This window comes from Hyla sarda, chromosome 1 (genome assembly GCF_029499605.1).
Source record: "Hyla sarda isolate aHylSar1 chromosome 1, aHylSar1.hap1, whole genome shotgun sequence".
Lineage (NCBI taxonomy): Eukaryota > Metazoa > Chordata > Amphibia > Anura > Hylidae > Hyla > Hyla sarda.
Window position 1 is genome coordinate 165441774 of NC_079189.1, and position 11190 is coordinate 165452963.

Here is an 11190-nt window from a genome sequence, read left to right on the forward strand (position 1 = left end):
GTGCAATCACTTTCCTACTTTACAATCCGTATTCTATCTCGTGTTTAGTTATCACAAATGTCTTCTTTGTAATTTGGTAAAGATATCACACTTTTGTTATATTGCCACTTTTACACATTATATTACTTACACTCTTACATTTCAGAATTTTCTATTTTAAAGCCATTATTCAGACTCTCATCCCCTCTCATCTTGAATACCTCGGCCTTCTGCTCAAGGGCACTCCTGTTTTATAGCTTTATGCCATCCAGGTTGGCTTTAAGAGCTAGAGTGAGAATATTGCTGTGCTCTCTATGGGTCCTGTTCAGTTTACAGCATTGACACTATGTTTTCTTGTACAATGAAATTGTATGACGGTGTTTCTTCCCAACAGTTGTTCATAATAGTAAAAAAGTATAAAGATGTGAGCTGGGTTTTTGTATGAAATAAGTTGATTTGTTTTAGATTATTGATTTTGATTTTCTAAATGCTTTCATACTGTTCAACTCTTACAGCTGGGTTAGCTTTGTCTTGTAATAATATATTGGATGCTGCACAACTATATAGAGGATTTATTATTACACAATTTGACTTCTTGTTTACTGCTAAGTAAATAAGGCTTAAATGGACACTCTCTCTTTTAACTTGTCACAGACATGTCAAACTTTTTAATCAGTGGGGATCTTAGTGCTGATACCCCCAGTGATCAAGAAAACAAGCAGAAATAAATGTGCCACAGCTCTCAGCAATATATGTCTCACAGCCCCATAGATTTATAAGGGAGCAGCTTGACAAAGATCAATGAGAGCTGGGCAGTGAAGTATGCTACCGTGCTCTTCTCCCACTCATTCTTTCGATCATTGGGAGTCTCAGCACTGAGACTTCACTGCTCAAATCGTAGGACAGGTCTTTGTGACATATCAAAAGTTTTTTAAGTAGTGTGCTAGGTGTCATACACCAATTGGTATGCTTAAAAGCATTTATGCATGGCAGGGGCAGCATGACCACCCCGTTGTTTTGACACCTGTAGCAGCGCCTGACCCAGGCTTGAAGGCCTATCTTGCCAGTAGAAGGATCTCAGAATACCATCCAGATTCACAAATAACTGCTTAGGAGGGATTAAAGCGGACAAATGAAAGACATCCAGAAACTTAAGTACAGGGATCATTTTAAAAATATTAATTCTACCTTGCAATGACAGAGGCAAGGAGTTCCACAAGTGCAATGTACTAGCCATGGCAACCAGCACAAGGTCTAGGTTTAGTGCCATATAATCCCCCAAACGTGCAGTCACCTCCACTCCCAGATACCTGAACTGAGTGACCACCTGCAATCCATGAGGAAGAGAGGGCAGAAGCATCAGGAAAGATATTGCCCAATTAACCCTCAGGCCTGAGAAGGTAGCAACGTCATCCAGTAGACTAAATAACACCCCCAGGGAACCACGGACATCTGCCAAATAAACTAAAGTGTCATCTGCATACATGGAGACCTTTTCTTCAAGGGACCCCCAACGCAACCCATGGATATCAGGTGAAGCTCTGATGTCGGCTGCCAATGGTTCCACTGCTAAGGCAAACAGAAACGGGGACAGCAGGCATCCCTGCCTAGTACCCCTTCTCAGTAGAAATGAGTCAGAGATATCTATATTTGTACATATTCTAGCTCTTGAGTTATCGTAAGCAGCCCATGCTCTAAACCTTGAGCCAAAGCGAAGGATCCTCAGCACAGCCCAGAAATAAGGCCATTCCACAGAATAAAAAGCCTTATACACATCCAGACTAACCACATAGCCCGCAGAAGTGTCATTCTCCGCAGCAGCAATATTAAGATGTAAACGTTTAACATTAATGTATGTGGCTCGCCCAGGTTTGGATGCGGTCAGATCTGTAGACAGTTCTCCTTACTGCAGAAGGAAATTGCTTTTTGAAATCTGAGATGTTTAAATTATCTGTTAAACAAACTCAGACTGGGACTGCTGCAATGCCACTGCCACAGAGGACCCCCAAAGAGGCAGATGGGTTACTGTAGGTTCTGGAAGACTTAGAGTTGTGGATAGAAGACATGCCCCACAGTCTGTGGTTCTCCATAATTAATTTGCAGCACTCTCAGAATGTAAGGGCAACATGGATATTGGCTCAAGCACAGAGGGTGAGGAAAAATCGACTCCTATGTCTAATGTATGCAAGACTGCAATTAAAGCACAACTGTCATGGATATTATACCCCCCAGACTAATACCATGATAGAATAGATGATGACACGTGTAATGCAGCTATACTTTTGGCTGCTCTTTATCACACTTTATCAGGAGGAAAATCATTTTATTGTGCAGTCAGCAACAGATGGATAGGCGTTGGCTGTGGATCGTAATGCCCCGCCTCTGTCACACCTATCCCTTGTAAGTGAGCACTGGGACCACTGTGTGATTGACACAAAGGTCCCCACCCCCGATGTTCATGATGTGCGTGCCGGCATGACTCCACTGAGCCTATACATATTATGTGCACCTTTATGATGTATGATATACAGTGCCCATACTCCTTTTCTTTCTTCTCCTGGTGCCGGAGACGCGCTGCTTCTGTTTTCAGTAGAGGCACAGAGCTCGCTCCCTGCCTCTAGGGCTGAACAGGCGTACTCTGCTGCTGGCAGACAACGGGAGTGAGCGCTTTCTCTCTGAGTCTAGTGAAAGCAGAAGCAGAGCGTCTCCGGCACCAGGAGAAGAAAGAAGGGGAGTACGGGCACTGTACATCATAAAGGTGCATATAATATGTAGTGGCTCAGTGGAGTAGTCACGACGGCCCGCACATCATGGACATCGGGGGTGGGGACCTGTGTATCAATCACACAATGGTCCCAGCGCTCACTTACAGGGGATAGGCATGGAGGAGGTGGGGCATTACGATCCCCAGCCACGCCTATCCGTCTGTTGCTGACCGCACAATAAAACTATTTTCCTGCTGATAAAGTGTGATAAAGAGCAGCCAAAAGTATAGCTGCATTACATGTGTCATCATCTATACTATCATGCTATTAGTCTGGGGGGGGGTATAATATCCATGACAGTTGTGCTTTAAGGACAAAAAAGATAAAGTAAAGTCTGAAAGGAAGCAGCTGTTGCTGGGTGATTCAATCATAAGAAGTGTGGAGCTTAAGGAAAATGGTTTTGTGAGATGTCTACCGGGTGCTACTGCTAGAAGAGATTGAAGACTTTTTCTTAATATTGTTAAGCAAGCAAAGCAGGAAGGGGACGTGGATGTTCTTGTCCATCTAGGGACAAATGACCTGGCTTGCAATGAAGTTTCAGAGGTGAAGGAATCTTTTATCAAACTTAGTAATGATGTACAGGATTTTGCATCCACTGTTTCATTTTCTGAAGTTCTGCCTATGCATAACGTTCCGAATGAAAGGCAGAGGCGCATTAAGGAGTTCAATTTATGGCTTAGTAAATGGTGTTAAAAGCAAGGATTTGGCTTTGTGTCTCATGATAGCTCTACTTGGAATAGAAAGGAGATGGTTTGCATCTTTCTCTCAAAGGAACGAATGTACTCAGTGAGCAATTCCAAGAATTTGTTGAGGAGTATTTTCACTAGGAAGGGGGGGGGGGGCAAAAGAGTTCAAATCCGAGTCCAATTGCCCCCCGAAACAATGCCAGAACATGTCAGTAGCACAGAGGTTAAGAAATGACAAACTCAAAATCCTGTCTACAAATGCCCGCAGTTTAGGTAATAAAATCAATGAACTTGGGTCAATAATGGCATCTAGATTTAGTGGCTGTTACTGAGACATGGTTTAATGAAAGTAATGACTGGAACATATCCATACCAGGGTGTTATTTACACAGAAGAGACAGAAAAGGCAAGAAAGGAGGAGGAGTGGCCCTATATGAGAAAGATTGCATAGCATCTAACCTAATACAAGTTAGTGAGGCCAACATAGAATCAGTTTGGGTTACGTTGTGTCACGATTCGGCTGGCTGGAGGCGGATCCTCTGTGCCAGAGAGGGATTGACGTGGACCGTGTCGGTGGACCGGTTCTAAGTTGCTACTGGTATTCACCAGAGCCCGCCGCAAAGCGGGATGGTCTTGCAGCGGCGGTGGTCGTATCCACCGGCAACAGCTCAACCTCTCTGACTGCTGAGATAAGCGCGGTACAAGGGAGTAGACAAGAGCAAGGTCGGACGTAGCAGAAGGTCAGGGCAGGCAGCAAGGATCGTAGTCATGGGCAACAGCAGGAGGTCTGGAACACAGGCTAGGAACACACAAGGAAACGCTTTCACTGGCACAACGGCAACAAGATCCGGTAAGGAAGTGCAGGGGAAGTGAGGTATAAATAGGGAAGTGCACAGGTGAAGATACTGATTAAAACCCATGCGCCAATCAGTGGCGCACCAGCCCTTTAAATAGCAAAGACCCGGCGCGCGCGCGCCGTAGGGAGCGGGGCCGCGCGCCGGGACAGCACAGAAGGGGAACAAGTCTGGTAAGCGGTCGGGATGCGCATCGCGAACGGGCGCGTCCCGCATCGCGAATCACATCCCGGCTGGGGACATTATCGCAGCGCATCCGGTCAGCAGGTCTCCGGGCGAGCGCTCCGGGGAGGAGCGGGGACCCGGAGCGCTTGGCGTAACAGTACCCCCCCCCCCTTGGGTCTCCCCCTCTTTTTAGAACCCAAGAATTTGTGGATAAGGTCCTTGTCAAGGATGTTGTCCTCGGGTTCCCACGACCTCTCCTCTGGGCCGCAATTCTCCCAATCTACAAGAATTTTTTTTTTTTACCTCTGACCGTCTTGGATGCCAGAATTTCTTTAACCCAGAAGATGTCAGAGGACCCGGAAACAGGAGTAGGAGCAACAACCTTGGGAGAGAAGCGGTTAAGGATGAGTGGTTTAAGGAGAGAGACATGAAAAGCATTAGGAATACGGAGAGAAGGAGGAAAAAGGAGTTTGTAGGAGACAGGGTTGATTTGGCATTTGATTTTAAAAGGACCAAGATAACGTGGTCCCAGTTTATAACTGGGGACACGAAAGCGGACATACTTGGCGGAGAGCCATACTTTGTCTCCAGGAGAAAAAACAAGGGGAGTTCTTCTTTTTTTGTCGCCATGTTTCTTCATCTGGGATGAGGCCTGTAGGATAGATTTTAGAGTCTCTTTCCAGATGGTGGAGAAGTCCGAGTCACTTCATCAACAGCGGGCAAACCAGAAGGCATGGGAGTGGGAAGGGGGGGAAGAGGGTGACGGCCGTACACCACAAAAAATGGGGATTTAGCGAAAGACTCAGAGACTCTGAAATTGTACGAGAATTCGGCCCATGGTAGAAGATCGGCCCAGTCATCCTGGCGGGAGGAAACAAAATGATGCAAATAGTCACCAAGAACCTGATTAATTCTTTCCACTTGCCCATTGGATTGGGGATGATAAGAAGACGAGAAGTTTAATTTGATTTTAAGTTGATTACAGAGAGCCCTCCAGAATTTCGACACAAATTGAACGCCTCTATTCGAGACGATATGCGTAGGAAGCCCGTGAAGGCGAAAAATGTGCACAAAAAATTGTTTCGCCAACTGAGGCGCAGAAGGAAGACCTGGAAGAGGGATAAAATGTGCCATCTTGTTGAACCGATCAACAACCACCCAAATAACTGTGTTGCCATGGGATAAAGGTAAATCAGTAATAAAGTCCATACCAATCTGAGACCATGGTCGCTCAGGAACAGGCAGAGGATGGAGGAGACCGGCAGGCTTCTGGCGAGGGGTCTTGCCCCGGGCACAGACTGTACAAGCCCGAACAAAATCAGCAACATCAGCTTCCAGGGTAGGCCACCAATAAAAACGAGAGATGAGCTGGACGGATTTTTTGATGCCAGCATGGCCTGCGAGGTGTGAGGAGTGTCCCCACCTGAAAATCTTGAGGCGGTGGCGTGGAGAGACAAAGGTCTTCCCTGGAGGAGTTTGTCTGATGGAAGCTGGAGAAGTGGAGATCAGACAGTCCGGAGGAATAATGTGTTGCGGGGGAAGCTTCCATTTCAGAGGCATCCGATGAACGAGAGAGAGCGTCAGCCCTAATGTTCTTGTCAGCGGGGTGAAAATGAATTTCAAAGTTAAACGGGCAAAGAACAAAGACCACCTAGCCTGGCGGGGGTTCAGCCGTTGGGCAGACTGAAGATAAGAGAGATTCTTGTGATCAGTGTATATAAAAACTGGGTATTTGGATCCCTCCAGCAGGTGCCTCCATTCCTCAAGCGCCAATTTTATGGCCAATAATTCTCGATCACCAATGGAGTAGTTTTTCTCCGCCAGAGAGAAGGTCCTAGAAAAGAAACCACAAGTAACAGCATGTCCGGAAGAATTTCTCTGTAGGAGTACCGCTCCAGCTCCCACCGAGGAGGCGTCTACCTCAAGTGAGAAGGGTTTAGATGGATCAGGTCTGGAGAGTACGGGAGCAGAAGAAAAGGCAGTTTTGAGATGGTTGAAGGCCTCTTCTGCTTGAGGAGGCCAGGACTTAGGGTTGGCGTCTTTCTTGGTTAGGGCCACAATTGGGGCCACAATAGTGGAAAAATGTGGAATAAATTGTCTGTAATAATTGGCAAACCCCAGGAAACGTTGGATAGCACGGAGTCCGGAGGGGCGTGGCCAATCCAATACGGCTGATAGTTTATCCGGGTCCATTTGGAGTCCCTGGCCAGAGACTAAGTATCCTAGGAAGGGAAGAGATTGACATTCAAAGAGACATTTTTCCATTTTGGCATATAATTGATTGTCCCAAAGTCTCTGAAGAACCATGCGGACATGCCGGCGGTGTTCTTCAAGGTTAGTAGAAAAAATCTAAATATCATCCAGGTAGACCACAACACAGGTATATAGAAGATCACGAAAAATTTAATTTACAAAGTCTTGGAAGACGGCAGGGGCGTTGCAAAGCCTAAAAGGCATAACCAGATATTCAAAGTGTCCATCCCTGGTGTTAAACGAGGTCTTCCATTCGTCCCCTTCCCTGATGCGGATGAGATTATATGCACCTCTTAAGTCCAAATTGGTAAAGACGTTGGCGCCATGTAGGCGGTCAAAGAGTTCTGAGATAAGAGGTTGGGGATAGCGTTTTTTTATAGTGATTTTATTCAGGCCGCGGTAAGCAATGCAAGGTCGTAAGGAGCCGTCTTTTTTGGAGACGAAGAAAAGTGCGTCTTTCCTGACGTGGAGGTCGGATAGGACAGTCCTTCAAAAAGTGTTCGGTACTGGCACAGTACAGGCAAAGGTTCTCAATGCGGCGGCGTGTCCTCTCTTGAGGTGTCAAGCGAGACCGGTCAACTTGCATAGCCTCCACGGCGGAAGGCACAGGAACGGATTGCAGCGGACCAGAGGAGAGAGGAGGCGGGGAGAGAAACCCCCTCGTGCGAACAAAGTCCATATCCTGGCGGAGCTCCTGACGCCGTTCGGAAAAACGCATGTCAATGCGGTTGGCCAGATGAATAAGTGCATGCAGGTTAGCAGGGATTTCTCGTGCGGCCAGCACATCTTTGATGTTACTGGATAGGCCTTTTTTGAAGGTCGAGCAGAGGACCTCGTTATTCCAGGACAATTCGGAGGCGAGAGTACGGAAGGCGTACTCGCCAACAGAAGAATTACCCTGGATCAGGTTCAGCAGGGCAGTCTCGGCAGAAGAGGCTCGGGCTGGTTCCTCGAAGACACTTCTAATTTCCGTGAAGAAAGAGTGTACAGAGGCAGTGACAGGATCATTGCGGTCCCAGAGCGATGTGGCCCATGACAGGGCTTTCCCAGACAGAAGGCTGACCACGAAAGCCACCTTTGACCTTTCAGTAGGAAATTGGTCCGACATCATCTCCAAGTGCAGGGAACATTGTGAGAAAAAACCACGGCAAAATTTAGAGTCCCCATTAAATTTGTCCGGCAATGACAAACGGAAGTTGGATGGGGCCACTCGCTGCGGAGGAGGTGCAGGAGCTGGCGGAGGAGATGGTTGCTGAAGCTGTGGCAGAAGCTGCTGTAGCATCACGGTCAGTTGAGACAGCTGGTGGCCTTGTTGCGCTATCTGTTGCGACTGCTGGGCGACCACCGTGGTAAGGTCAGCGATAACTGGCAGCGGGACCTCAGCGGGATCCATGGCCGGATCTACTGTCACGATTCGGCTGGCTGGAGGTGGATCCTCTGTGCCAGAGAGGGATTGGCGTGGACCGTGTCGGTGGACCGGTTCTAAGTTGCTACTGGTATTCACCAGAGCCCGCCGCAAAGCGGGATGGTCTTGCAGCGGCGGTAGCAACCAGGTCGTATCCACCGGCAACGGCTCAACCTCTCTGACTGCTGAGATAAGCGCGGTACAAGGGAGTAGACAAGAGCAAGGTCGGACGTAGCAGAAGGTCAGGGCAGGCAGCAAGGATCGTAGTCAGGGGCAATGACAGGAGGTCTGGAACACAGGCTAGGAACACACAAAGAAACGCTTTCACTGGCACAATGGCAACAAGATCCGGCAAGGAAGTGCAGGGGAAGTGAGGTATAAATAGAGAAGTGCACAGGTGAAGATACTGATTAAAACCCATGCGCCAATCAGTGGCGCACCGACCCTTTAAATCGCAAAGACCCGGCGCGCGCGCGCCCTAGGGAGCGGGGCCGCGCGCGCCGGGACAGCACAGACAGGGAACGAGTCTGGTAAGCGGGTCGGGATGCGCATCGCGAGCGGGCGCGTCCCGCATCGCCAATCGCATCCCGGCTGGGGACATTATCGCAGCGCATCCAATCAGCAGGTCTGACCGGGGCGCTGCGAACAGGAGAACGCTGCGAGCGCTCCGGGGAGGAGCGGGGACCCGGAGCGCTCGGCGTAACACGTTGCAGTTTGGTAATCATGCAGTAACTAGTGTAGGTGTGATATATAGACCACCTGGCCAAGAAAAAAAATTAGATGATCTACTAGTTGAAGAAATAGCTAAAATGACAATGAAAGGAGAAGTTATCATTATGGGAGACTTCAATCTTCCGGATATAAAGTGGAATACCAAAATAGCTAGTTCTGCCAGGAGTACAGATATTATAAATTCCCTACTGGGAATATCGCTACAACAAGTGGTTGAGGAGCCAACCCGGTGGGAGGCCATTTTATATTTGGTATTGACAAATGGGGATTTGGTATATAATGTTATTGTAGGTAAAAACTTGGGATCTAGTGATCCCCAGTCAGTGTGGTTTAATATAAGAACAGTGAAGGAGTCACACCACACAAAAATGAAAGTTTTAGATTTTAGAAAAACTGACTTTTCAAAAATGAGATTAGTCATAAATGAGTACCTATCAGACTGGAACGGATTACATGGAGTCTAGGAGAAAAGGGAACTACTTAAAAGACACATTATTGAAGGCAATAGAAAATTGCATTAGTCTTGTCAGTAAAAGCAGAAAAAGGAAGATATCACTGTGGTACTCAGCAGAAGTGGCCAAAATCATAAAAAACTAAATGCTAGCATTTAGTAATTATAAAACAACCCAGAGCAATGAAGATAGGGAAATCTACAAGACTAGGCAGAAAGAGGCCAAGCAAGTTATGAGAACTTCTAAAGCACCGGCTGAAGAAAAACTAGCTCAGTCTGGATAAGACATTCTTCAGATATATAAATGGAAAAAGGAACTTAAAACAAGGAATAACTAAATTAAAAACAAAGGAAGGTATTTAGAAGAGCATAAAGGGCTAGCCAACTGCCTTAATGAATACTTCTTTTCAGTTTTTACAGAAGGAAAAGAAGGAAAAGGACATGTGTCTTTACAGAGGTAGAGGTTCTATATTTGCTGTCTAAAGTGAAGACAAATAAGTCACAGGGGCCTGATGGGATACACCCAAAATTATTAAAGAGCTCAGTGGTGAGCTAGCAAAACCAATCACTGGTAACAGGAGTCTTCCCGGAAGATTGGAAATTAGCAAATGTTGTGCCCATTCAAAAGAAAGGTAGTAGGGAGGAATCAAGCAACTCTAGGCCAGTAAGTCTGACATCAATAGTGGGGAAATTAATGGAAACCCTACTGAAGGATAGGATTGTAGAACATCTAAAATCTCATGGATTGCAAGATGAAAAACAACAGAAATTTTATGTGGATAAGTGCAAGATAATGCACCTGGGGCGTAAAAACCCTTGGACAGAATATAGAATATTTGGCACAGTCCTGACCTCAGTATGTGAGAAAAAGGATTTAAGATTAATTATTTCAGGAGACTTAAAGGTAGGAAGACAATGTAACAGAGCAGCAGGAAATGCTAGCAGAATGCTTGGATGTATAGAAAGAGGTATAAGCAGTAGAAAGAGAGAAGGGCTCCTACCGCTGTACAGAACACTGTTGAGACCTCACTTGGAGTATTGTGTGCAGTACTGGAGGCCACATCTCCAGAAGGATATAGATACTCTAGAGAGAGTTCAGAGAAGAGCTACTAAACTAGTACATGGATTGCAGTATAAAACTTACCAGGAAAGGTTAAAGGACCTTAACATTTAGAACTTGGAAGAAAGACAAGATAGAGGAGATATGATAGAGACTTTTAAATACATAAAGGGAATTAACATGGTAAAGGAGGAGAGCATATTTAAAAGAAGAAAAACTACCACAAAAGGACATCATTTTAAATTAGAGGGGCAAAGGTTTAAAAGTAATATCAGGAAGTATTATCTTACTGAAAGAGTAGTGGATGTGTTACACTTTGTGCTCCGGCCACACGCACCGGCCGCGAGCGCATTGTCCCTCTCTCCCCAGCTGTCAGCAGGACTGGGATTCGCATCGCAGGACGCGCCCTCATGCGAATCCCAGCCCATCACTTACCACGCTCCTCTGCTGCCTCCGCTGTGTCTCAGCTCCAGCGCACGTGTCCCCTAGGGCACACGCACGCGCCCGAGCTCTGAAATTAAAGAGCCAGTGCACCCATAATTATGTCCTACACCTGTTATCAATCTATAAGTTCTTGCACCTCCCTCTCTTCCCTGCCGGATCTTCAGTGCCCCTTGCCTGAGATTAAGCGTTCCCTACTGCCTGTTAGCCTTAACCATGTATCCAGACCTTCCCGCTATGTTATTCAACTACGCATCTTTGCCGCCTGCCTTGACCGTCTGCTAAGTTCGACTATGCTACTGCCTCTTCCTTTGGTACCTCGCCTGCCCAGCTACCTGTGGTGTTGAGTCGTGTCAGGGGTAGCGTTCTGGGTGTTGCCTGCCTTGCGGCGGGCTCTGG